Source organism: Panthera uncia, chromosome X (genome assembly GCF_023721935.1).
Source record: "Panthera uncia isolate 11264 chromosome X, Puncia_PCG_1.0, whole genome shotgun sequence".
NCBI classification, from domain to species: Eukaryota; Metazoa; Chordata; class Mammalia; order Carnivora; family Felidae; genus Panthera; species Panthera uncia.
In genome coordinates, this window is record NC_064817.1 from 111754870 (window position 1) to 111780633 (window position 25764).

Below are 25764 nucleotides of genomic sequence, written 5' to 3' on the forward strand. Positions count from 1 at the left end.
AGGCTCCAGGCTCTGAGCTGTCTGCACAGAGCCCAATGCGGGCCTCGAACCCGCGAACCATGAGATCATGACCTGAGCCAAAGTTGTTCGCTTAACCAACTGAGCCACCCGGGCGCCCCTTGGTCACTTTGTGAGACTGAATTTTCACTCTACCATAGGCTAGTGCAGGCGTTATAAAGAAAAAAATTATGTAATGTGTCAGATAGCAAATATTTTAGGCTAAGACTCTGTTTTAGGACTCTTGCAACTACTCAGTTCTGCTGTTGCAGTGTGCAAGGCACCACAGACAAGACATAAACAAATGGGGTGCCTATGTTCCAATAAAACTTTATTTACAAAAATAGGCAGCTGGTCAGATGTTGACTCTAACTTAGCCTATTCTGACTAATATATAATCATTCTAGTTTCTCCACTGGGAAACTCTTCTACTTCAAACGGAGTATTTAAATCTCCATTTCTTGTTTTACCAACCAGAAACAGTTTCTCCTAACTCCCTATTTTGTAGAATGAAATATTGGTAATTCCCTCCTTCTTCTTTCCCTGTATCCCTCCTATACCCATTCTTACCTCTTTCTAGCACCCAGGCTTTAGAAGCATTATGTTTATTTTATATTGTTAAGGCCGATCACTATGTTTACAACTGATTGTGTTAAGTATTCTTTAATTTACATCTAGTTGATTGTATAGGTAGAAAGCCATAAATATTGATATTATTTCGATTATATAAATACCATTTATTGTGCGACAATAGTATGCCTAATTAAATTTCTTCCTTCATGGGCATAATGTCAGAACATTAGTGCCACTCTGAGGAGCATACTTCTAGTAATGGGTTCAAATAGATTCACCTTTTCTTACTTCCCCAATTGCTTTTACCATAACTTCAAGTATTTTTCCAAGTCCAAAATTATTTACCCAGGTGTTTAGAACATGTAAAGTGTATGATAAGTTATTAGTGCTGTTCATCAAATATTTCAGTTCTCCTCCCTTCAAGACTATATAAATTAGTTTAGAAACAGTTACATTCCAGTAGCAAACAACCCTAAACATCCATGGATTATAATAACAAAAGTTTATTTCTTGTTCACGCTATGAGTTGACTGCATCTTGGCTACAGCTCTAGTTAGTATCATCTTAGTTCCAGGATGTGGGCTGAATGAGGAAGCAGGGCATTGCCAGTTTGTAGCAGTGGAAACAGAACCTGCATGAAGAATAATGCTGTGGTTTTACAACTTTTGCCAAGTTATTTCCACTTACGTTTTCTTAGCCAAAGCAATCATATGGCCAAGACTGACAGTTAGGGTTGGGAAAGGCAACGAGGGGCAGGACTCATTCAGATCTATGAATTGCAGCAGAAATGACATGCATCATTTCTGGGCCAGAATACTTATTGCTGATGTGAAATGCACCATGACTCTGTTTTCCTTCTGTCACACTTCCTGGTGATGTAATCTAGGTAGTCCCTGCCCTGTGGATAGGGCTTTTTAGCCCACCCTTGATGTGTAGTATGCGTAATGATTAAATCTTTGTCATGTAAAGCCACTAAGATTTTGGATTTGTTTGTTTTTCTAGCAAATACTAGTATATCCTGGGGGATAGTCATGATTTGCTTAGACCATATGAAGATCCATCCTTGAAATTTGGAGTGAAGGGATAGGTACCATAATTTACCAGGAATAAATAGATATTGTTGGTGCTTGAGGTGGAGTACTGTAGCCTGAGCTCTCAACCCATGCCCATACTAAGTCCTCGGTGGGTGGAGAATAACTGAATGTAAGAAACCAACGGTAGATGTGAGAACCAGAGAGAAGAATATGTCCATATTCGTGAGAGGAGAAAAGAGGAAAAATTGCCTCTTGGCCACAGTAGTAAGAGATTGAAAGAAATGTCCAAGTGATCTATCTGGGAAGATGGGCCTAAGACTGCCTTACATAGTCACCATGCGCTGGGTTTTGTATCAGAAGTAAGAGTGCTACCTGAGAGTAGCACTCAGGCAATAAAGGCCCCCTAACAGGCCTACCTTGGTTCTAGAAGAATTAGAATAGTGGGAGGAAGCAGTTAAATGTTTCCCATGCCCCTAACAGGGACAAGGAAATGTCTCACAGAGAGTTGGAATTAGAGAAGCTCTGTGGTTGGGATTGAGGGATGACAAAGAAGTATTTTTCATGGATCAGCCACAAAGATCCAAATGGATGATGCCCATCTCAGGAAATGTCAGATGGACACAACCCTAGGGAATATGACAGAAATCCTGAATTAACTTTTTGCCACATGCAAATTAGGCACAATTAGGAAACAATGGCATCGTATTTCTTGCTCAGCTGAGCATTTGGACCAGGGATATTCATATACCAACCGTGCCGTTAAAATGTCACTCTGTCACAAACTCACCTGCATTTCAGTATGCTTTCTTTTTTTTTTTTGAGTGCAAGAGGAAGGTGTTAGAGTTATAACTAAGATTCTGAGAAATGAGCATACCTTGAGTTCTCTCTTCTCTATTCTGTAAAAAGGCCCTTGCGTTGTATATTGTCTGTGAGAACATCAGTTTCCTCATGGGCGGTAGAAACTGAGAATTACTGATCAAGGCCATTGTTCCATTTGAGAACCAGTGTATATAAATACCTGGGTATTGACTAAAATATAGACTGTGCAGGCTGGCCCCCATAACCCATGGTACAATAATGCTGACTTCAGCTTTAGACAACTTCTATTCGTAGATCATCCTTTGGAGGTTATCATGCTTTTGGACTCTTGTTGTAACAGGGGACGTGAAATTTCAGACATCAGTTCTGGTCCTATGTTAACTTATGCTTCACGCTAAATCTAAAAGAGCACAGAAATGAAAAAAGAAAGAGAAGGGGGGAAAAAGAACAAAAGAAAACTATTCCTAAACCTGAGTTTGTAGAAGGCTTCAGAAATCTGAGTATTGACAGCTATTTAAAAATAAAGTTATTAGAAAGTCAAGTAGCTAAAAAAATGTTTCTGAAAAACATCTGGGCAACTGGACAATACTTCTGGAAAATACTCAGTAAAGTAGTAGTAATAATTGTTTCTTATATCCTTAATCACCTATATTTTAAGCCAGATATTTTAAGCCTTAATCACATATATTTTAAGCCAGATCATGCCTTTCTTTGATGAAATCTCCAATGGGTTTTCATCTTGATTAGAGTGAAATCCAAAGTCCTAATAAGGCTGTACATGATCTGGTCACCTATTACCTCTCTGACTTCAATGCTTATTATTCTGCTGAATCGCTCTTCTCCAGTCACAGTGACCAATCTGTAATTCCCGTGACCCACCTGCATAAGTCCATCTCAAGGCCTTTGTATTCTTCTGTCTAAAAGGTTCTTCTTTTTCATCATTTCATTTCATGATCTTCATCATCATTTTCTCTAGGTCCTTACTTAGAAGCCCCTCTACTAGAAAGACCATTCCCAATTTAATGGTGAAAGCATTAAGTGGTACTTGTATTTCTGTGAAAAAAAAATGTGATCCTTTTTATCAGTTTCATCTTAGCATGGTTCCTGAAACATGTAAGCTTTCAAGAAATATTTAGTGAATGAATACTAATCTAAACTTAGTATTGCAGCGTTCAATATTAGAAAGCACTGACATGTAGAAGAAAGAATGCTGAACTTCTGGGGAGTAACATTTGAAAACTGATTAATTCCTTTGTTTATAAAATGATGATACTATCCATGCTACTTATTCACACAGTAGTGGTAAGGGTTATCAAGTTGCCAAATGCAATGCAACTAGACTTACATTGATGTTATGCTCCTTAGTATTACTCCTCACTGGAGGCAATGTGGCACAAAGGTAAGGACGTGGGCCTGGTTCACACCTGGATTCAGATACTTCCTAATCGGGTGATCTAGGGCAAGTTTCTTAGCCTCTATGCATGTTAATTTCTTCCTCTAAAAAACAGGAATAATACTAGTATTTACTCCCCTGGGTTGTTGTGGGAAACAAGTGAGTTAATATACATAAAAGTAAAAATCTTAGTATAGGGCCTGGTACATAGAGTGTGTTTAGTATTGCTAACTACTACTAGTGAACATATTGGGATGTGGAGATTCATGGCATTGAACATCTAGGACCAAGATCTTCACAAAAGAGAAAGCACTGGACCTTATTGAAGCTAATACATTTGTAGCACAGAATATTAAAACTAGAAGAGATCTTAGGATCATGGAACCCAATTAGAAGAAAAAACTGGAATCCAAAGAGGGAAAAATAACTTGGCATCACCCACACACTTTGTAGCAAATTTAAAGCAAGAATCCAGGTCCCAACACTCACAAATATGCAACTGTTCCTTCATGAAGCTGTTGGCTGTTGGCGTAGCTTTTGCAATCAGTGGTGATGTCAAGACATCTGGGGTACAAGGTTTAGGACACCAGAATATTCATTAGAGTCCCCTACAAATGCTTCCCCAAAGAGACACATGCAGGTAAGAAACGGTGAAATTGCTATGCAAATTCAGCCCAGGACAAGTCCTTCAGCTTTTTCCCTGCTTCACTCAACCAATTGCTGACAGCAAACTCCACCAATATAAAAATTCTAGAACTGTAACTATCTCTTTCAATGTCACTAATGTGCATGGAGCAGAGCTTTCAATCGAATTTCATGAGTTAATCATTTATAGAATTTTTACATTTTATGGGTCACCTAGGATTTTGAAAAATTGACTAGACATGTTAGTGATGCCTTCTTATGGTAGGGAAGCGATGTCATAATCGTAGGGTGATGCACATGCCATTTCCACGTCCCAAGTGATAGGAGTGAGATCGCCGCTGGGGTAAGCAGATATTGCAAGTCAGATGTTAGGTCCTTGGAGAAAGGACATTAGGGTTCCACTATCAGTTAATTCCAGAACGCCCGTATATGAAACACACATACACAATGATGTTCAGAGTGGAAGCACTAACCGCCATCACTATCACTGTTTGTGGTAATGGAATGACCAGTTCCTGCTGTTACTATGCAGAGATGAACTGTAAATTACTCAGCGAAGTGGTCTTCTGAAACATATCAACCCTGCCGACGTGCCATCTTATACTGTGGGAGTCACTTGTCTTTGGTAAAACCTTGCTGGGTAGGTGACACACATCGCCTTCTCGGTTCCACTATGAAGTCGTATTATTTAATTATACATACAGTTAACATTTTTATCCTTAGTGGCATTAATTTTTCCTTGTACTTAAAGGAATAAAGCTGATCTATTCCCATGTTTGCCCTGGGAGCACATGGGTGAGAAGCCACCCAAAATGGGAGCAGCAGGAAAGACTTTTCAGAGACAGTAAAAGATTATTGCTTAAACTGGTCCTTTTGGGACTAGGAGGAATTCACTTCAGGAGAAAAGATATTCCCAGCACATGCATGGAGGCAGAGAGAAATAAGAGAGAAAAAGATCTATTTTGAAACCTTTAAGGGCTCACTTTTTATATGGATTTGCATGTTGAAGTGGCAAGAGCTGAGCTAGGGCCAGGTCCTTGAATGCTTTGAAAATTATGCTAAAGAAACTTGAATGTCCTCCTAAAAGTTTTTGAATTTACCCAGAAGGTTATGAGAAATCCTTGAAAGGTTTTGAATAGGAAAGTATCACAAACAGTCTTTTTTTTTGAAATCTTCTGTCCCCAAATAAGAACTATAGGGATGGCAGAATCCACATTCATTAAAAAAAAAAAAAAAAAAAAAAAAAAAAACGGACATTCTTATTTCTTCTTTTACTCATTTTTGACACTTTTGTTTTAATATGAAGAGACCAAAATGTTCCCCTAAATTATTTTTGTCTTGTGATTACTGTACGCCAAATAATTTTATGTCCTGCATTGTAGTTTCAGTTGCTTTGGCTCTTTTTTGGCTTAGCCCCAGACTATAATCATTCAGCACCTTTTACTTACCATCCTGAACGAGCCCTCACGTTTCCTATCATTTAAGAATAAGAAAGGAAAAAAAAAGTGTAAGAACAAGGTACGGTATGCGTGGTTAAATACAAAACATTTTCCTTGTTGTTGTTGTTTCAGCCAAGAGGAGCCCGAGAGAGATCACAATTTTTAATTAATTTTTTTTAACGTTTATTTATTTTTGAGACAGAGAGAGGCAGAGCATGAACAGGGGAGGGGCAGAGAGAGAGGGAGACACAGAATCTGAAACAGGCTCCGGGCTCTGAGCGGTCAGCACAGAGCCCGACGCGGGGCTCGAACTTACGGACCGTGAGATCATGACCTGAGCCGAAGTCGGCCGCTCAACTGACTGAGCCACCCAGGCACCCTGATCACAATTTTTAAAGAACAGCAGTTAAGGTGCTTTGTTGTTGCTAAGACTGACCCAGTGCTTTTAAGTGTAAAAACAATCACCGAGGGCGTTTTGTATCAAAATAGATCAGTGAACCAATTTCTTGACATAACCCATAGTCTCACCTAACTCTTGGTATCATTTGAATAGATCCTTGCAACATTCTCCCATCCGCAGACATTTGAACACAGGAAAAAAAAAAAAAAAAGCCTTGGCTTCTTGGAGACATTTCATTATTGAAATTAAAGGTGACTTGATAATGAGATCAAGATGTAGAGCATATTAATTTGGTTTCATCACAACGTTGTAATACAGCTCTAATGTTTCTGTACTTTTTCATAAAGAGAAATTGTCACCAAGTGCAATAGTGATGTTACTATTCTTTTATAATTGTAGGGGAAGTTAACTAAAATATGAAATCTGAGTCTTTGACTTTAGGTTAAAAATGCGACTATAGGGCGCCTGGGTGGCTCAGTGGGTTAAGCGTCTGACTCTTGATTTTGGCTCCGGTCATGATCTCACAGGCAGTGAGACTGAGCTCTGTGTCAGGCTCTGTGCTGACAGTGGGGAGCCTGCTTGGGATTCTCTCCCTCTCTCTATGTACTCTCTCTCTCTCAAACTAAATAAATAAACTATAATAAATAAATAAATAAGTAAGTAAGTAAGTAAGTAAGGGAGTTTCCTGTAATCTCCCACTATAATATATTATTTATACCTTTGAGTGCAATCCTCTGCGGGACCGGACCTGGAGACTAGCAACTGGCCCTAATATAGGTTATACAGTTTATGCCCCAAGGTGAGGTGGAATCACAGTGACTTCGGGAGAGATATTTTGTACACTTTATGCTGTATACCCCTTTGGTTGCCCAGAACATTTCTCCACTCCAGTAACACTGTTCTCCTTGTAGGAGTTTGAAGGGAATATAATGGTACCGGGAAAATATCTTCCATCAGATGAAGGGTAAGAAAAATAAATGTCAACCATAAGAGCACTTACTCCTCTGTGTTGCTCATCTGCCACTTTTTATTAGATTTTTGTTAATGTTTATGTTTGAGATAGAGACAGAGTGTGAACTGGGGAGGGGCAGAGAGAGAGGGAGACACAGAATCCCAAGCAGGCTCCAGGCTCCGAGCTGGCAGCACAGAGTCTGACGAGGGGCTCGAACTCACGAGCAGTGAGATCATGACCTGAGCCGAAGTCGGACACTTAACCCAGTGAGCCACCCAGGCACCCCTCATCTGCCACTTTTTAGTTGCAGCACTTCATAAGTTGTATAATGTATCACTTGATGGATTATAGAGATTTAAAGGCACCTCATCGAACTTTATATTTATGCATAGGAGATCCTCTATTTTTATTATTATTTAACGTTTATTTTTCAGAGAGACAGAGAAACAGAGCATGAGCAGGGGTGGGGCAGAGACAGAAGGAGACACAGAATCCAAAGCAGGCTCCAGGCTCTGAGCTGTCAGCACAGAGTCCGACGAGGGGCTCGAACCCACAAACCGTGAGATCATGACCTGAGCCGAAATTGGACGCTTAACCGACTGAGCCACCCAGGCGCCCCCATAGGAAACACTTTAAATGACAATTCTGTTATTTTTCCATAGACAGAAATAATTTTTGTCACAGAACTATCCATCTTCTAAGAGATTAAAATCCTGTGAACTTTCCAGAAAATATACTCAGTTATTCAAAATGCACTACAACATTTGACTCTGAAAATACAGATGCCAAGGACAAAGTGGGTTGAGGTGAGAGCTGGAGTAGAAACACCCATCATGCTTCTCTAGGCATCCTGATGAGATTGTTATTTAGTATAGGCCCTTCCACACTAGGGACTGCATGCCTGTGTAGTTCAGAGGTCCCAGTCTTGTATATTTTCATTCCTATTCCTTTCAAGAGATGAAGGATTTCACGCTTTTGCATTATTTATATTCTTTACTTAGGTTCCTGCATGTGTAAAGGGACCTTTAAGACAGTAAGGTGTATCCTGGAAGCTCCCAGCGGTCTTGCCCGCCAACGCTGCAGTGTGGCCCGTGAGCATGCTACTTTTCTCGGGAGAGCTGCTCTGCCCCCGTCCCCCTCCGGCCATCTGACCCAGAAGGCCTGCAAGCCACATTTTTCAAACCTCTGCCCCAGCTGAGTCGGTTAATATACACTATTATTTGCCTTTTAAATTCAGCTTGATATAGAATTACTACTAGTGATTGTATATTCTACCAAATAACATTTTTATGTTACCAACCTAATCAGAAAATCCCAGTTCAATCAGACTTTCTCAGAGCTGAACTACAAAATGTCCTCCTATTCCAATTTTTAATCTCCACCTTGAGATAAGTAGGCAGAAATGCTCTATAGGCAGCAGTTAATCTGACAGTCATTTCTTTACATCAAAAATTAGTTTCTAAAAATTATTTCTAAATTTTAAAAATTCCCCTCAGGAAGTAAGAATGCAGTAGTCTTTGTAGATAGGCTTTTGCATAAGGAAAGTTTCTTTAACTCACGTTTTCTCTTTAAGAGGAAGGAAATTGACATTTATTGAGCACTTACTACGTATCAGGCAATATGCTGGATATTTTCACCGGCTGAAATAAACTCATCTCATTTAAATTTCATAGCAACTCCCTGAGGAAGTTATTATTTCCACTTTTACATGTGAAGGCATAGACTCAAAGAAGTTCAGTCACTTGCCTAAGGTTGCACAGACCTTAACTGACAGAACTGTTTTATTTAATCTGGGTCCACCGGAGTTTAGAGCCTGTGCCCTTTCCAACACATAGGCTTGCCTCTTTATTTCTTAGGCATCTTATCTTCCTGCTTCTAGTTAACTTTACAGTTTAACTAAATTTTAGCCTTCCATACACCTTTTGTTTCTTTCACAGGTCATCATTATGCTTACTGTTCGACCACTATCTACTTTCAGTAAGTAGAGGGAGGCAGATGAGGGCCAGAGAGACCAACATCAGTCACCTAACCCACGATTCTCAGTAGCTTCTTTTTTGTTAGCACAAGAAACAACCCTATAAGCCATGTTCATTATAATACAAAATCTTTATCTGCCCCGGAATCTCATAAGAACTTGTAAAGAAACTTAGGAGAAGTGAGTCAATGAACTTGCAGAAGAAGATCCATTCTTATCAAGCCTATTTTTAAATAGTTAGGAGAGGCAACATGAAATCACAAAAGCACAGAAACAGAAGCGCTTGGACCTGGAAGGCATTTCGGAGATCATTTCCAAGGAAGGGAACACATTTCACCTTGCATGTTGACTCTGATGGTCCGGTAGCAGCTGCCTAGATTGCTGAGTTGGGACTGCAAGGCTTTGTCTAGGTTCAGGAAAAAGGGGGCCATGATCCATCGTGTGTATCCGCCATGACTGAAACATAAACTAGTGGAAGCATGTTTTCTATAAATATGCCTTTTCTCAATTTGTTTAAATCCCCCTTAATTTCAAGATACATAGACTGAGACCCAACGGGGAGAAGTGATCTACAGAAGATTCTCTAGTCCGGTGGTGGCAGTGTCGGAACTAAAACCCAGGTCTCCCGCATCTTGGCCTGATGTTCTTTCCACTTCACTATCCTTTGTCTAGTCAGACATTTTCCTACTTTGAAAATAAATCAAGCATATTAGGTTATCTCTTTGACATTTTCAATGAGTTTACTACCAATGAGCTCCCCAAATTCATTAAAGTTTTCTTTAGGGGATAGCTTAGAGGAATTCTTAGAGAAATTCTTTAGAGGTATAGTTAACATTTATTTCTTCGACTACAATATTGGATATCTGTGCCAATTTAAGAATAAGTTAAGAAGAAATATATTTTGGGGGGATTGAGGAGCAGCGTCTCATTCAGGTGATGGGATTTAGTGTGCATGTGTTTTCAGGTTAATATCTCTCTTAGGATTGTCATGTAGATTGCCTCATTGCTATCTGAGCCCTAAAGTATAACGGCTTCTTTTCATAGATCCACAAAATTTGAATGCATTCATATCTCAAAACTTTGAGTTTCTTTGCTCCTTCTCCTTTTTGATGGTTATCATCTCATTCCTGCCTCTGTGACTGTCAGGTCACACCCGTGATGGATGTGACACCCTCCTTTTAGGCTGCTGTATTACACTTCTTCTCTCCTCCATGAAGACTTCCTAGATACATCTAGTTAATTTCATCTATAGCTCAGATTGGGCATACAAATTCCTGTTTTCATATCTACCATTTCTTCGTAGTGAAAAAAGGAATATATTGATTTCAAGTTACATCATGCTTGATTTTTGTGCAATTGTTTATGCAGTTTGAGAATTCAGCTACCTGAGCTGTCATGTTCCCTGTAAAATACTACTGCCTCTAGAGAAGCTCCTTTCCACAAAGTTTCTTTTTCTCTTGCTGGGAAATTCTCCATTAGGCATTATTTTCGTGCTGATGAATTAAACGGCTTATGCTACTGCACTTGAAACTATTACTTCCCCAAATCTACTCAGAAATAACGGTTTAGACGTTTTTCTTACCTGATTAGAAGAGTTAACATCTTCTCATAGCTTTATTGTCTCTTCCGATTCCTCAAAATAACATCCCTAGTTGGTTAATAATCATATTGCCTAGAACTTGTTCCAGAAAACGCATACAATACCATCTTTCTTCTTTTCCATCTACCTTCTCCACAAATTTATTATCTTACAGTTGTGGAGTTTCACCTGGGCTAAAATCAAGCTGTCAGCACGCTATATTCCTTTCTGGAAGATTTCCTTCTCAAGAAGAATCTGTTTTCTTGATTTTCCAGCTTCTAGAGACTTCCCACATTCCTTGACTTGTGACCCTCTTTCACAAAGCTAGCAATGGCTGGTGGAGTCTTTGTTATGATGCCATCTCTCTGGTCCTAACTTTTCTGCCTTCTTATTATTTTTTCAGTCCCACCTGAACAGTTCAGGATAATCTCCCCATCTCAAAATCCTTAACTTAATTATACCTTCAAAGTCCCTTTTACGATGTAAAGTAAAATACATATAGTTTCTGAGAATTAAGACACGGAAATCTTTGGGCAACCATTATTCTATCTACCGTAGTCACTAATGGGGGTTATGATAGCACACCTATGAAGTCACGTGTCTGTTTTTCCAACATTGAAAAAAAAAGTTGCAGAATATACCTGGGTTCAGAATAGATGTAGGAATTCAAGAAGTCTATTTACTATATACATATGGAAACAGACTTGACTACACATTTAATTATTTTAAGCTGAGAGAAAGAAATTCCTTCAGCTGAAACACATATATCATCTGTCTTAGAATTGCCATTAAGTAATATCATTCAGAGCTTGGCAAAAACACATCTCAATGACATTGGCAAAATCACTTTCCACCTACTTGCTTTAGGCATGTCACTGTGCCAATGAACACATTAAATGTGATTAATCTCTTTGGAGATGGAAGTTGGAATTGCTTATCAGCAAGGCCTGAATGAACAAAAAATTTTGAACAAAACACTACCCTATTAATACATTCTATTAAAAAGAGAAATTGCATTTAACCTTATCTGTAAATGCTTTATAATTTAACTTCCTTTTGACTAACTAATTATGTATTTTGGTTCCCCAAATATATTATGACAGACAATTTCTGAGTTTACATTGCAATTTATTTTGTTAGACTTAATGCCTCTAAGATAGGGAAAATACCTACCTCTTTGCTTTTGTTTTTCATTTCCTCTGTGTAATCAAAGGAATCTTACGTTGATTGTGGTGATGCTATCACAGGTGTATGTATTGTCCAAACTTATCAAACTTTACACATTAAATGTGTGTGGTTATTTTTCATATATCAATTATGCCTGAATAAAGCTGAACATTTTTTAATTTAAAAAAGAAACCTAGAGCTTAAAGATGGCTCCAAACATGACAGAAAACTTTCCCATGATGGTAGCAGTAAAGCAAGCATTCATTCGGTGATTATTGAATGCTTGCTTAACTGATTGATTCATTCATTCAAAATTTACATTGGTTATCAGTTACAATTGGTTGTCATTTATTAATAGCTGCCAAGAACTGTTAAGGAAGGGAGGATGATAGGGAAAACAGACCTAATTTCTATCTGTTTCTTTGTGAGGCTTACAGAGAAAGAGATCCTAGAAATTTCTTTGGTGATCATTCTTTTTTTTTTTTTTTTTTTTTTTTTTTTTTTCAACGTTTTTTTATTTATTTTTGGGACAGAGAGAGACAGAGCATGAACGGGGGAGGGGCAGAGAGAGAGGGAGACACAGAATCGGAAACAGGCTCCAGGCTCCGAGCCATCAGCCCAGAGCCTGACGCGGGGCTCGAACTCACGGACCGCGAGATCGTGACCTGGCTGAAGTCGGACGCTTAACCGACTGCGCCACCCAGGCGCCCCTCTTTGGTGATCATTCTTAATGACCAAAATGAGCAGAGTTGGTAAAGGGTTTTGGCCCATTCACCAAGTGCCCATTCCAAAAAGAAAAAAAAAAAGAAAGAAAGAAAAGAAATCGCATTGAGCTTACTCATGCTTGTTTTGTTAATGAACATTACCAAACCATATTTGACTAACTAGATTTTATAACAAGCCAGTCCTAGTCCCATCTATCTGGCTATGGGAGTTTTTGTCCTAGCTTTTTGTACAAGAAAAAGAATATTCCTAAAATATGCCAATGGATTGGTGGACAGAACAAATGGCATTGCAGGAGAAATATGAGTCGTCAAGTGTTTCTAAATAACACAAGAAAAAAAGGTAAAATACTGCTAGGTATCTGAATATGACTCCAGAACTTTCACAGTGTCTACCTTATACCTTAGAGGCTGTTTTCAGAAATTAAATGCCCTATGACTCTGAAGGGGCAAAGTGAAGCCTTCATTTTATTCAGGCAAAGTTATTTTAGGCTCTTGGTTGCCATAGCAAACTTACATGACTTTGCTCAGTCACCAGTTCTGAAAAAGATCAATTTATTTGTGAATGAGGTCTGCCCATGTCCATCCCTTGCCAATTCCACCCTATTTCAGTCTACTCAGTTAGCATATGTTAGAGTCTTACGTTGTGACCAGTGTGATATCAAAGGAATAGGCTAAAAAGTAGAAAAGTCCATTGATAGGCATTAATTTGCCAGTTTCACTGACTTATTTTTTGTGAATTCATTTAGGTTCATAGGATAGATAGGATAGATAGACTGATCTACTTTGGATTCAGGTGGCTATGCTCCTGTAGAGTCATTATTGCTATTCACATTTAATAAAATTAATTTTAATGATAACTGAATAATGCTGAATAAATTTGTATACTTTCTAAACTGAAGTCAAGTATGTATGAAGGGTCACCCACTACTTAGCTCTCACAGACACTTTAGTCATATTTTCTGATGCCTTTTGATGAGACGAATGCAATGTGTTCCTGGGTAATCCTTTCTAACCTTGTGGGGGAATTTTATGTACTAGTTTTACATTTTCTATTTTTAAAGATACTTTATTTATACTGAAAAAAATGTACTCTTTCCCCAGCTTTATTGAAGCATAATTGGCAAGTGAAAGTTTTAGACATGTGAGGTGCATAATATGATGTTGTTTTGATGTATATACGCATTGTGAAATGATTACCAGAATCAAGCTAATTAACATATCCATCACCTCACATAGTTACCATTTTTCGGTGTATGATAAAGATCACTTGAGATCTATTCTTGTAGCAAATTTTAAGCATACAATACGATAGTCACCATGCTATATGTTAGATCTCTAGAACCTACTCATCTTGTAGCTGAAAGTTTTTACCCTTTGACCAACATCTCTCCATATCCCCCATCCCCCAACCCCTGGTAACCACCCTTCTACTCTTTGTTGCTATGAGTTTGACTCTTAGATCCCACATGTGAGATTGTGAAGTATTCAGCTTTCTCGGTCTGGCTTTTTTACTTAAAGTCCTTCAGGTTCATTCATGCTGTTGCAAAGGAAGGATTTCCTTCTTCTTCAGGGCTGAATAGTATTCCATTATATATTTTAATTATATATTTATATTTTAAGAGATATATATAATTTTCTTCATTCATCTGTTAATGGGCACTTGGGTTGTTTTTGTATCTTGGCTATTGTAAATAATGTTGCAGTCCACATGGGAGTACAGATATCTCTCCAAGATACTGATTTCATTTCCCTTTAATATATACCCGGAAGTGGGAGTGGTAGATCATATGGTATTTCTATTTTTAATTTTTTGAGGAACCTCATAATGTTTTCTATAGTGGCTGCACCAATTTACATTCCCACCAATAGTGTACAAGGGCTTGCTTTTCTCCACATCCTTGCTAACACTTATCTTCTGACTTTTTTTAAAAAAAAATGTTTGTTTATTTATTTATTTATTTATCTATTTATTTATTTATTTATTTTGAGAGAGAGAATGTGTGTGTGTGAGCAGGGGAGGGGTAGAGAGAGAGTCCCAAGCAGGCTCCGTCCTCAGTGCGGAGCCTGATGCAGGGCTCAGTCTCACAACTGTGAGATCATGACCTGAGCCAAAATCAAGAGTTGGACCCTCAACCAACTTAGCCATCCAGGTGCCCCATTCTTACTTCTTGATAGTAGCTATTCTAACAGGTTTGAAGTGGTCACTCATGGTGGTTTGGATTTGCATGTCCCTGATGATTGGTGATGTTGAGCACCTTTTTATGTATCTGTTGACCATTTGGATGTCTTCTTTGGAGGAATGTCTATTCAGGTCCTTTGCCCATTTTTAAATAAGTTATTATTATTATTGCTATTGCTATTGAGTTGTGTAAGTTCCTTATATATTTTGGATATCAACCTGTTATTGTAATATATAGTTTAGATATATTTTCTTCCATTCCATAGGTAGCTTTTTCATTTGTTGATTGTTTTTTTTTTTTTTTTTTTTTGCTGTGTTGAAGCTTTTTAACTTGATGTAGTCCCATTTGTTTATTTTTGCTTGTTACCTATGCTTTTGGTACCATATCAAGAAAATTATTGCCAAGACACATGTCAAGGACCTTTTCTCCTATATTTTCTTCTAGAAGTTTTATGGTTTCAGGTTTCTACATTTTCTTTAGTACCTCATTCGAATAAAGGGGAACACTGGGCTTGTAATACCACTAGTTCTAACGAGTTACTTACAATCATCAGGTGTTTGCTTTTCCATTTGAAATTGCTTGCCTCAGTCGTCTGTTCAGTCCTAATGGAGGAAGAGAGCAATCTTAGGCCTGTAGGCAGTGGTATGCTGATAAATGTTTAACAACTGGTTCTCTGAAAAACATAAAGGTCAAATGTTAAGGGTTGAATTGTATACTCCCAAAATTCATATGCTGAAGTTCTAACCATAAGTGCCTCAGAACGTGACCTAATTTCCAAACAGTTACATTACAGATGGAATAAGTGAAGATGATGTTATACTGGAATATATTGTGTCCCTCATCCAATAGGTGATGTTTTAAAAAGAATGCCACGTGTAGAGAAAGAGACACACATTGAGGGACGGTAATGTGAAGAAACACAGGGAGAAGATATAAGCCAAGGAGAGATGACTGGAACAGATCCTTTTCAGAGCCTTCAGAAGGAACCAACCCTGCCAGTCTCGATTTCAGACTTGTAGCCTACAGAACTGTGAGAAAATCAATTTCTGTTGATTAAGCCACCCAGTTTGTGCTAATTGTTAGAGCAGCTATAGCAAGCTAATACACTTGATTTATAGCATTAGCCTAATTCCATGGAGCTAATACTCACACTATGGCTAATTTCAGCCTGTCAACACACTGTCATCAAACACAAAGTTAGGAGGGGACACATACAATCAACTCTCTCCAACTGATCTGTGCCAGCACTAGCACACCACTGCCTGTGAGTCAGCAGATCACATTCAATCTGGGATGCCTACAAAAGCAGGGAACACATGATCCTGGGGTAAACAAAAATGGCCCACTAAAAAATAATGTTTCTATTCCTATTCATGTTACACTCTCCAACCTATGGCATTACATAAAGAAAAAAGGAATTTGAAAAAGAAGAACAAGAGTAGATGGGGTGCCTGGGTGTGGCTCAGTCGGTTAAGCGTCCGACTTCAGCTCAGGTCATGATCTCACGGTCTGTGAGTTTGAGCCCCGCGTCGGGCTCTGTGCTGACAGCTCAGAGCCTGGAGTCTGTTTTGGATTCTGTGTCTCGCTCTCTATGCCCCTCCCCTGTTCACACTCTGTCTCTCTTTCTCAAAAATAAATAAACATTAAAAAAAGAAGGACAAGAGTAGAAGGGGGAGCTGGAAGAGGAGGAGGAGAAGTTGAGAAGTAGCTACTTACTATCTGCTCCTTTACACAAAAACTTGCTCTTCCTGGAAGTTAAGACTAGTAAGAAGCGGAGCAGCACTTGGTCAAGTCAATTCCATTTCGAGGAAAGATACTGGGAGAAATTTTGGTGGGATTTATGCCATTGGCAAAGCAACGATGCTATCAGGAACACAATTGGTATTCCATATACAAGAATGAATTTAAGTCTGCTGACTCCAGGGAGAGATTCTGGGTACTGTTGACCTACCTCTTCATCCATTGACTTGGTTTGAGCTAGTATAGAAATTATATGGTTAGAAATATGTATTGTCTCACCTGTTCTATCTCTTGACATAAATCTCTGTAAGGGAGCTGGAACTGGGAACAGGCAGAAATTCCCTCTCTGAGTTATCTATGTAAACTGACCTGTAACCAGTGTAATCCCAGTAGCCTGCTAATTAGATCATTCCTTTCTGCCATTACCATTGTCCAAAAGGGCTGTGAAGGTAAAACAAGAATGGAGAATTCTACTTATATTATTATTATTGATATTATTGATACTTTATTTTTACTATTATTATTCTTGTTGTGGACGAAGTGTGCTTCAAAAATGCAAGGCTCAGAGCACCTGGGTAGCTCTGAGTCAGTTAAGCGTCTGACTCTTGATTTAGTCCAGGTCATGATCTCACAGTTCATGAGATCAAGCCCTGTGTCAGGCTCTGTACTGACAGCGTGGAGCCTGCTTGGGATTCTCTCTCTCCCTCTCTCTCCCACTCTCTCCCTCTTCTCTCTGCCCCTCCCCCACTTTCTCACATCCTCTCTTTCTCAAAATACATAGATAAACTTAAAACAATTTAAAAAAATTTAATGTTTGTTTTTGAGAGAGAGAGAGAGAGAGAGAGAGAGAGAGAGAGGCAGAGAGTGAGTGGGGGAGGGGCAGAGAGAGAGAGGGAGACACAGAATTCGAAGCAGGCTCCAGGATCTGAGCTGTCAGTACAGAGCCCAGCACAGGGCTCAAACCAATGAACCATGAGATCATGACCTGAGCCTAAGTTGGACGCTCAACTGACTGAGCCACCCAGGCACACCCCCCCCCGCCATTTTTTTTTAATAAAAAATTTTAACATTTATTTATTTTTGAGAGACAGAGAGAGACAAAGCATGAGTGGAGGAGGCGCAGAGAGAGAGAAGGAGACACGGGCTCCAAGCTCTGAGCTGTCAGCACAGAGCCTGACTTGGGGCTTGAACCCATGAACCATGAGATCATGACCTGAGCTGAAGTTGGACACTTAACTGACTGAGCCACCCGGGAGCTCCATCACTCCCCACCCCAAATTTTTTTAAATGCAAGACTCTTCCTGCATAAAAATAATTAAAACTTCTTTACATAAAAGCATATATAGGGGCACCTGGGTGGCTCAGTTGGTTGAGCATCTGACTTCGGCTCAGGTCATGATTTCATAGTTCATGGGTTCGAGCCCCATGTCGGGCTCTGTGCTGACAGTTCAGAGCCTGGAGCCTGTTTTGGATTCTGTGTCTCCCTTTCTGTCTGCCCCTCCCCTGTCCATGCTCTGTCTCTGTCTCAAGAATAAATAAACATTAAAAAATTTTTTTCATAAAAACATATATAAGATAAAAAGGTAAATAAGTAGAAAAAAAGGATGCACGTATCATAAAATAATTGATTAATATATAAATATTTTTTGTGAAAGAATAAGGAAAATTTAAATGTCCCAATAGGAAAATGGGCAGAGATTTGGCTAGGTAACTCCTAAAATAAAAATACATATGGTCAATTAATTTAAGAAAGATGTTCTAACTTTACTGGTGTCAATTAGATTAATAACTGACACATTACTTGATACATTTTTTTCCTCATTGCATTTGACACTAATAAAAACGTTTCCATACATTTAGCAGATATTTATTGAGTACCTACTATGTGCTAGACATTGTACATATGCCCCAGCAATGATAGCCAGGACTTTGTTCCTCATATATAGGCTTATCCTTGGGTAGGGAAATATTAACAGCTCTTTTAAAAGTTTCCATAACCCCCAACCCTACAAGAAAACCCCAAAATATCAGAAGTTCCAGGTGCCTTGAAGTCAACCGTAAACTGACTTCGGTATAGAAATCTTAGATTCAAAGTAACAAACTCAAATATACCTGTAGAGGTCAGGCAGTTTATCTAAGAAAATGAAGCAGCCAGGTGGTGGACTGGAGGGTGCATAGCCTGTCTAAATACAGCAGTTACTATTGAACCTCTATTTTGCCTTGTGAAGAATGTGGACCAGTGTTGCCAGATCCTTGGGGGCAGGAAGAGGAACTCAGTCTGGGTTTTTACATTATAGCTCCCAATTATTGTTGGAAACTAATGTTAAAAGGAGAAGAGGGGCGCCTGGATGGCGCAGTCGGTTAAGCGTCCGACTTCAGCCAGGTCACGATCTCGCGGTCCGTGAGTTCGAGCCCCGCGTCAGGCTCTGGGGCTGATGGCTCGGAGCCTGGAGCCTGTTTCCGATTCTGTGTCTCCCTCTCTCTCTGCCCCTCCCCCGTTCATGCTCTGTCTCTCTCTGTCCCCAAAAAAAAAAAAAACGAAAAAAAAAAAAAAAAAAAGGAGAAGAAAAAAATGTGAGGGCTTTCGAAGAGGAATTTTCATTTGGCTTGTAGAACTAAAGTCTGACTGGCAGTTCTATATTTGGCTTGCAGAACTGAAGTTTGCCACGTGTAGTCTAAGCCTGAGAAAGGATTAAGATTAGTCTGAACAACCCGCGGGGCTTGGGGGGGGGGGTGCGGTTTGGAGAGCACAGGAAGAGAAGGTTGACTTTTTCAGACTAGGAGCGAAGACAAGGACTAATGGGTTCTACTGAGGTCACAGACTTGTACTGACCTCAAAGGCTGTGCCTCGAGCTGGCAGAGCCATGGATACCAATGATGCCCAAGACGTGGGATAGTTGGTACTGTAGTTGGGCGAGCAGTTGTGGGACAGCCCCACTACTGACATCCGAGGGTCATCACCGGCAAGGAGCTCTCCATAGCTTCCTATAGCAACAGTTCCTGAAAAATTATGAAGGACTACAATTCAACAGTGCCGCTGTGGGGGCAAGAAGAGGCACGCTACCAATGTATCCAGATCAGCCACATTATCCACTAATATCACCTTTATTTGTCCTATACTGTAATTTCTAAAATTCTAGATTTGATTCTATTTTGAAAAAGGAATAAATCAAAGAAAACATATGGAGCATTTCTTCGATCCCATATTTCTTGACCGCAGTAGAAATCAAGAAACGCAAATTAAAATAAGATACTATGTTTTTCATCTAAAATTTAGCAAAAGATGGAAAATGAATGAGGCAGTATTGTATAACATTTTTAATCATAAATTCTGACTGCAAATACTAACTTTGCTACCTCCGCCTTCTGTGTCCTTTGGCAAACAACGTATATCCTATATCTGATAAACAGATATCTTTTCGGAGCCTCAGTTAGGTAACTCCTAAAATAAAAACACATATGGTCAACTAATTTAAGAAAGATGTTCTATTTTACTGGCATTCGTTGGATTAATTACTGACACATTGCTTGATATATTTTTTTCCTTGTTGCATTTGACACTAACGAAAAGAGAAACATTCATGTTTCCGAATGTATTTTTCTGAATGTGTTTTTCCATACATTCAGTAAGTGGCAAAGTGGAGTTTATAATAAAACATACTGTTTAGAATTGTTGGGAGGACCAGTTAAGGTAGGGCATGTGAAGTGCTGAGAGCAGCATCTGGCACGTGGTAAAATCTCAATAAATGTTAGGTCTGACGACATTACCTATTAACATGAAGAAAGTGTTCAAGGTAATGACCTCATAGTGGGGCAGGATCACTCTGAGGACCCCGAGAGAGAAGCTGTCTGCATGGCAGTGACCTTGGCATGGCCCAGCAAGAGAACATACAAAGGCATTTCAGAGAAGACGAAACCAAGGAGAGAGCAGGGTGAATCTAAGGCCATGAATGTGGCCCAGTGAATTCAAACTGGGGATGGGAAGAGTGGGAAGAAATACTACTGGTACTGACTTGTGCAGAGTGAATCGCTGAAGAGGTTTTCCTCCCAGGAACAATCTCTATGAACTTCAGGTCAACATGTTCTCAGAAGCGGCATCATGATATTTCTTCCAAGGATTTACATTCTCACACTGACCTGTCACATGCTCACACCTTGGCAAAAATGCAATGAACTTGGCACGTGCCATTCCCTGTGTAGAGACTTGCTTCAGGGCACACCTTTCCCTGAGATTGCCTGTAATGCATGTTTTGCTTTTCTTAATGTTTCTGTTAAGTTAGTTTAAAGCAGTTACAATTCCAGAACAAAGGCATAACTTTGGAAGCTATATATGAGGTCTGAGACTTTTATAGCCAATTCCTATGCCGAGTTTCTGAATAAAGTTGTAAGGCATAAAAATATATTTTATTCCACTGTAGTATAATTTAAGCTTGATTATGAAAGTACATATGGTTATCTTTAAATTCAGTGTATGCGTTTCAAGTTTATAGAATGAAATTCGCAGGTTTCATAGATTTGAAAAAAGTCACACATCTGGATAGATGATATATAGAGGTGACAAGATTGTTCTTCTCTTTAATCCCTGGAGCGAAGAACATGATTTGTTCCAGCAGGGATTTTGTGGAGGCTTCGTCTTCCTTTCTTTATATTAAAAGCAACTGTGTATTGATTTCCAAGCACATCTTGACATGTTAACATCTTGTTCTATGTTTTCTTTAGTTATTTAAGGTCACCGATTTGAGTAAATCTGAAAATAAAAAAACCTTGGGAGTGGAAGACTTCACAGTAACACAATCTTGAATTAGCTGGTAGTACTTTTCATTTCTAACATTGGCAGCCATATTCATTGAATCACTTTTATTCCATTGACTTTTTTTTAAGTCTTTTTTAAAATTTTTTTAATTTTGGGTTGGGGAGAGGGGCAAAGAGAGAGAGAGAGAGAGAGAGAGAGAGAGAGAGAATCCCGGGCAGGCTCCATGCTCAGCATAGAGCCCTATGCAGGGCTCAATCCCATGACCATAGGATCATGACCCAAGCCAAAATCAGGAACTGGACAGTCAACTGACTGAGCCACCCAGGTGCCCCTCCACTGAGTTTTCAATGAATGATTTTCTTACTGGTAGCTAAGAGAATGGGAAAGAAGCACCAGTGGCTGATTAAAATGAAGAATACCTATTAACTCAGCCAACATTAGTGATTTGTATCCATCAACAAGTTACCAATAGAGAACACTGAGAATAAGAATGTAGCCTTTTGGAATAATGGACATTTTGGCAGCTGACAATATTCAAGCAGTGAACCATTATTGGAAGCAACTTCCTGGAAAAGTTGGACATTTAAAATAAAAATTGGTAGCATATAAATGTTTAAAAGATCTTTTGGAGTGATGAGAACATCTGGAAAATTTGCTTGAGATAGGGAGATCTAATTTTTGCTGAGAACTATTATGTTCCAGTCACTGTGCTGGCCTTAGCACATACTTTATTTCATTTATTCCCAACAATATTTATATGAGGCAGGTGCTGTTATTACCTCCATGTTACAGATGAGGAAACTGAGAAGTTAATATGTTCAGGGTCATATGTTAGTAATGAAAGATCCACAGTTGTCTGGCTCCAAAGATCAGTCTATCAATCGTTAGTATTTATTGATCACATTTAATTCCTTCCTAGTAATTCATCATTTGCCCTGGGTTGATTTCGAACCTAACAAATGAAATTTGTCAGAGGAATATAGTAAACGATGATAGAATAATGAGCATTTACGTGTTCCAGGTAATATGCTGTACTCTTTTTTTTTCTTTTTTTCCTGCCTACTACACAGGATTTTTAATCAGTTTTATTGAGATGTAATTCACATACCATACAATTCATCCATTTGAAGTATACAGTGTGCATTTTTGTAAATATAGTCACATAGTTGTGCAATTATCACCAGCCTATTTTAGAACGTTTTCAACACCTCACAAAGAAACCCTATATTCTTTAGCTATCATTCCCCAACAACGTTTGCCCCCAGCCATAAGCAACTATTAATCTGCTTTGTCTGTATAGATTTGTCTGTTTTCAGCATTTCATATGAATAGAATGATATAATATGTGGTCTTTCGTGACTGATTTCTTTCACTTAGCATTGTGTTTTCAAGGTTCATCCATGTTGTAGTATGGATTAGGACTTCATTCCTTTTGATGGCTGAGTAGTATTTCATTGTGTGGATATGCCACATTTTGTTTATCCATTCATCAGTTGTTGGGCATTTGGGTTGTTTCCGCCTTTGAGTTTTATGAGTATCGCTGCTGTGAACATTCATGTACAATTGTTTTGTGTGGACATATATTTTCAGTACTTTGGGAATATACCTGTAAGTAGAATTGCTGGATCATACGGTCACTCTGTTTCACTTTTTGAGAAATTGCCAAACTTTTCCCAAGCATCTGCACCATTTTACATTCTCACTAATAGTCTGTGAAGGTTCTGATTTCTCTAGATCCTCACCAACACTTATGATTATCTGACATTTTTATTCTAGCAATCCTAGTGGGTATGAAGTAGTATCTCTTTATGGTTTTGATTTGCTTGACTAATGATATTAAGCGTCTTTAATGAGCTTGTTGGCCATTTGTATATCTTCCTTGGAGAAATTATTCAGACCCTTTGCCAAGTTTTAATTACATTATTTATCTTTTCGTTCTTGACTTTTAAGAGTTCTTTATATATTCTGGATAAAAATTTCATGGTAGATATATGATATGCAAATATTTTCTTCCACTCTGTGGGTTGTTGTGCTATATTCTGCATGTGAATTATTTAATTTGATCTTTATAACAGACTTATGAGATATTATCCTCCCTTTTTCTAGAGATCAGAAAACACTCAGAGTGGTGACGAACCTAGACTAACTCACAAGGCTAATATGGGATGATTCCAGGATTTGAGCCCCAATCTTTATTGGAAGTTCAATTAAAGCTCTCCACTCTCTTGATTTGATGCTCGTATACACTGTACGTATTTGATGAAAGAAATTGAATCTTAGGATCGCATTGCCCTGTCTATGCTTTGCTCCTAGACATTCCAGTGGATAAACACTAAAAATAAAAACACTTTGGCAATACTTCTCAGGTTCATTATCTGGGGATCATGCTGATTCCCAAAAGGAAGGGGTAGCCACAAAGCTCCTGAGGCAGGTTGAATTGATGTTCTGAGTCTGGATTTATAAGCATAGGGAATTGTTCTTTTAAAAGACAATGACACAAAGAAACCTTTTAATGTGAGCCAGATGCAGCCATGATTTTGATTAAATGTTTGCTGGTAACCATACTGAGGTGGGAACATCTGCCCACTGATGAGCTCCCTAGAGTTTTAGCAGGTGAATTTATGTAGGAAATACAAGTCCAAGTACTTCTTTCTAAAGAGCGATGTTAGGGGGAAAAAAAGTTTACTTTCCTTTCTTTCATTTTTTTCCACCTGCCATTTAGGCAGCATAGGTAAATGCATTCCTGTATTGGGATACCACTTGCCCTTGGCCTCTCAGCTTTCTCAGTTTGAGCTTTGCAGGTGCCCAGTGTTGGTACGTATATCTGGGCCACGTGTGTGCGGGCATCTTGGGTTGTCCAAAAATAGTGCACAGCTCCATATGCCTATAATAGCAACCTGCTGACATTAGAATATGCTGCTAATTTTCATATACACCCACACTCCTGAACACACATATTCCTCTCCTTTCAAATCTATCCTTTTAGATGTCCTTACAAGTCTATCTTTGGAAGGTTGGATCATCATGCAGGATACATGGTATTTAGAGGAAACATGTTCCTATTGTTGTTTCTGGATTCTTCTGGGTTCTAGGTCGATCTTAATTAAGCAATCTCCAGTCAGGAGAGCTTTATTTAGCTCCCAGACTGCCATACAATCACAAGATTTATCTTCTCTCATCACTTATACGTAAGCCACTACCCTGCATATTACCATCATTACCTATATTTTTATCCGCATACTGTTCTACACATGACAGAATTGGACTCCGTTCTCTCTCCATCTTCAGAAAGTCCTTCTTTTCTGCCCTCTGTAACTGATAGTCTATTGTTCAGAAACTCTCCAGTAGCTTCAGATTTTTTTTTCTCAACGTGCAGCTCTGTTTTATATCTGGTTGTGCCTTAAGGAAATCACTTCCCCTGCAGTGCTCTTAGGCAAACATTGGTTTTGCTCACATACCCCGGGGAGTAGAGGTGGAGTAGCCGGCTGCTTTGCTCCTCGTTATCACTTCTAACCATTTCTGTTCCTTTCTCTTTTGAAATCCAGAGCTCATTTGTGGTTCACCCTATTAGACAATATCATGTGCTGCCTCTCCTTATTCTTTTCCCTTCATTCATTAGACACTGTAGTTCCCGAGTCCCTTTTCCCTCTCCACTTTTATTACTGCCACCATTTTACCAACTTCAACATGTAACATCTATGTGGATATTCATCCAACATTTTTGGCCTTGCAAATCTTTCATGCCCTCATGTCCAGTGACATTTTGCTTCCATCATACTTAAGCCACTCACTTTAATGCTTATGCTCTAGACATTGCCATTCTCAAAAGTTGTATCAATTCTGAAACCTTGATTTTGTTTTATTTATTTTATTTTTATTTCATTGAGAGAGAAAAAGAGAGACAGTGCATGCAAATGTGTGAGGGGGGAGGGACAGAAGGAGAGACAGAACCTCAAACAGGCTCCATGCTCAGCGTGGACCCTGATGTGGGGCTCCATCTCAGGACCATGAGATCATGACCTGAGCCAAAATCAAGAGTCAGTCACTTAACCAACCGAGCCACTCAGGCACCCCCTGAAATCTTGATTGTAAAACGTACATCTCTTGAGCTACAACTGGTTGTTCTTTCTGCCAAAATTACCTCCTTCATGTGCCTGTATGTACACACACACACACAAACATACATGCACACACACACACGCAACTCCAGAAGTTCTTCAACTTTGAACTTCAATCTGTGAACTCTACTACTTTTCACCATCAACCACCCTTCTCATTCCTCGTTTCCTCGTCCTTTACCAATACAGAGTTCACATTCCATCGTTATTATCACTTATGTCCATCAACTTTCATGTTCATGCCTCCTGTACTACTCTATACATTCCTGGAAAAA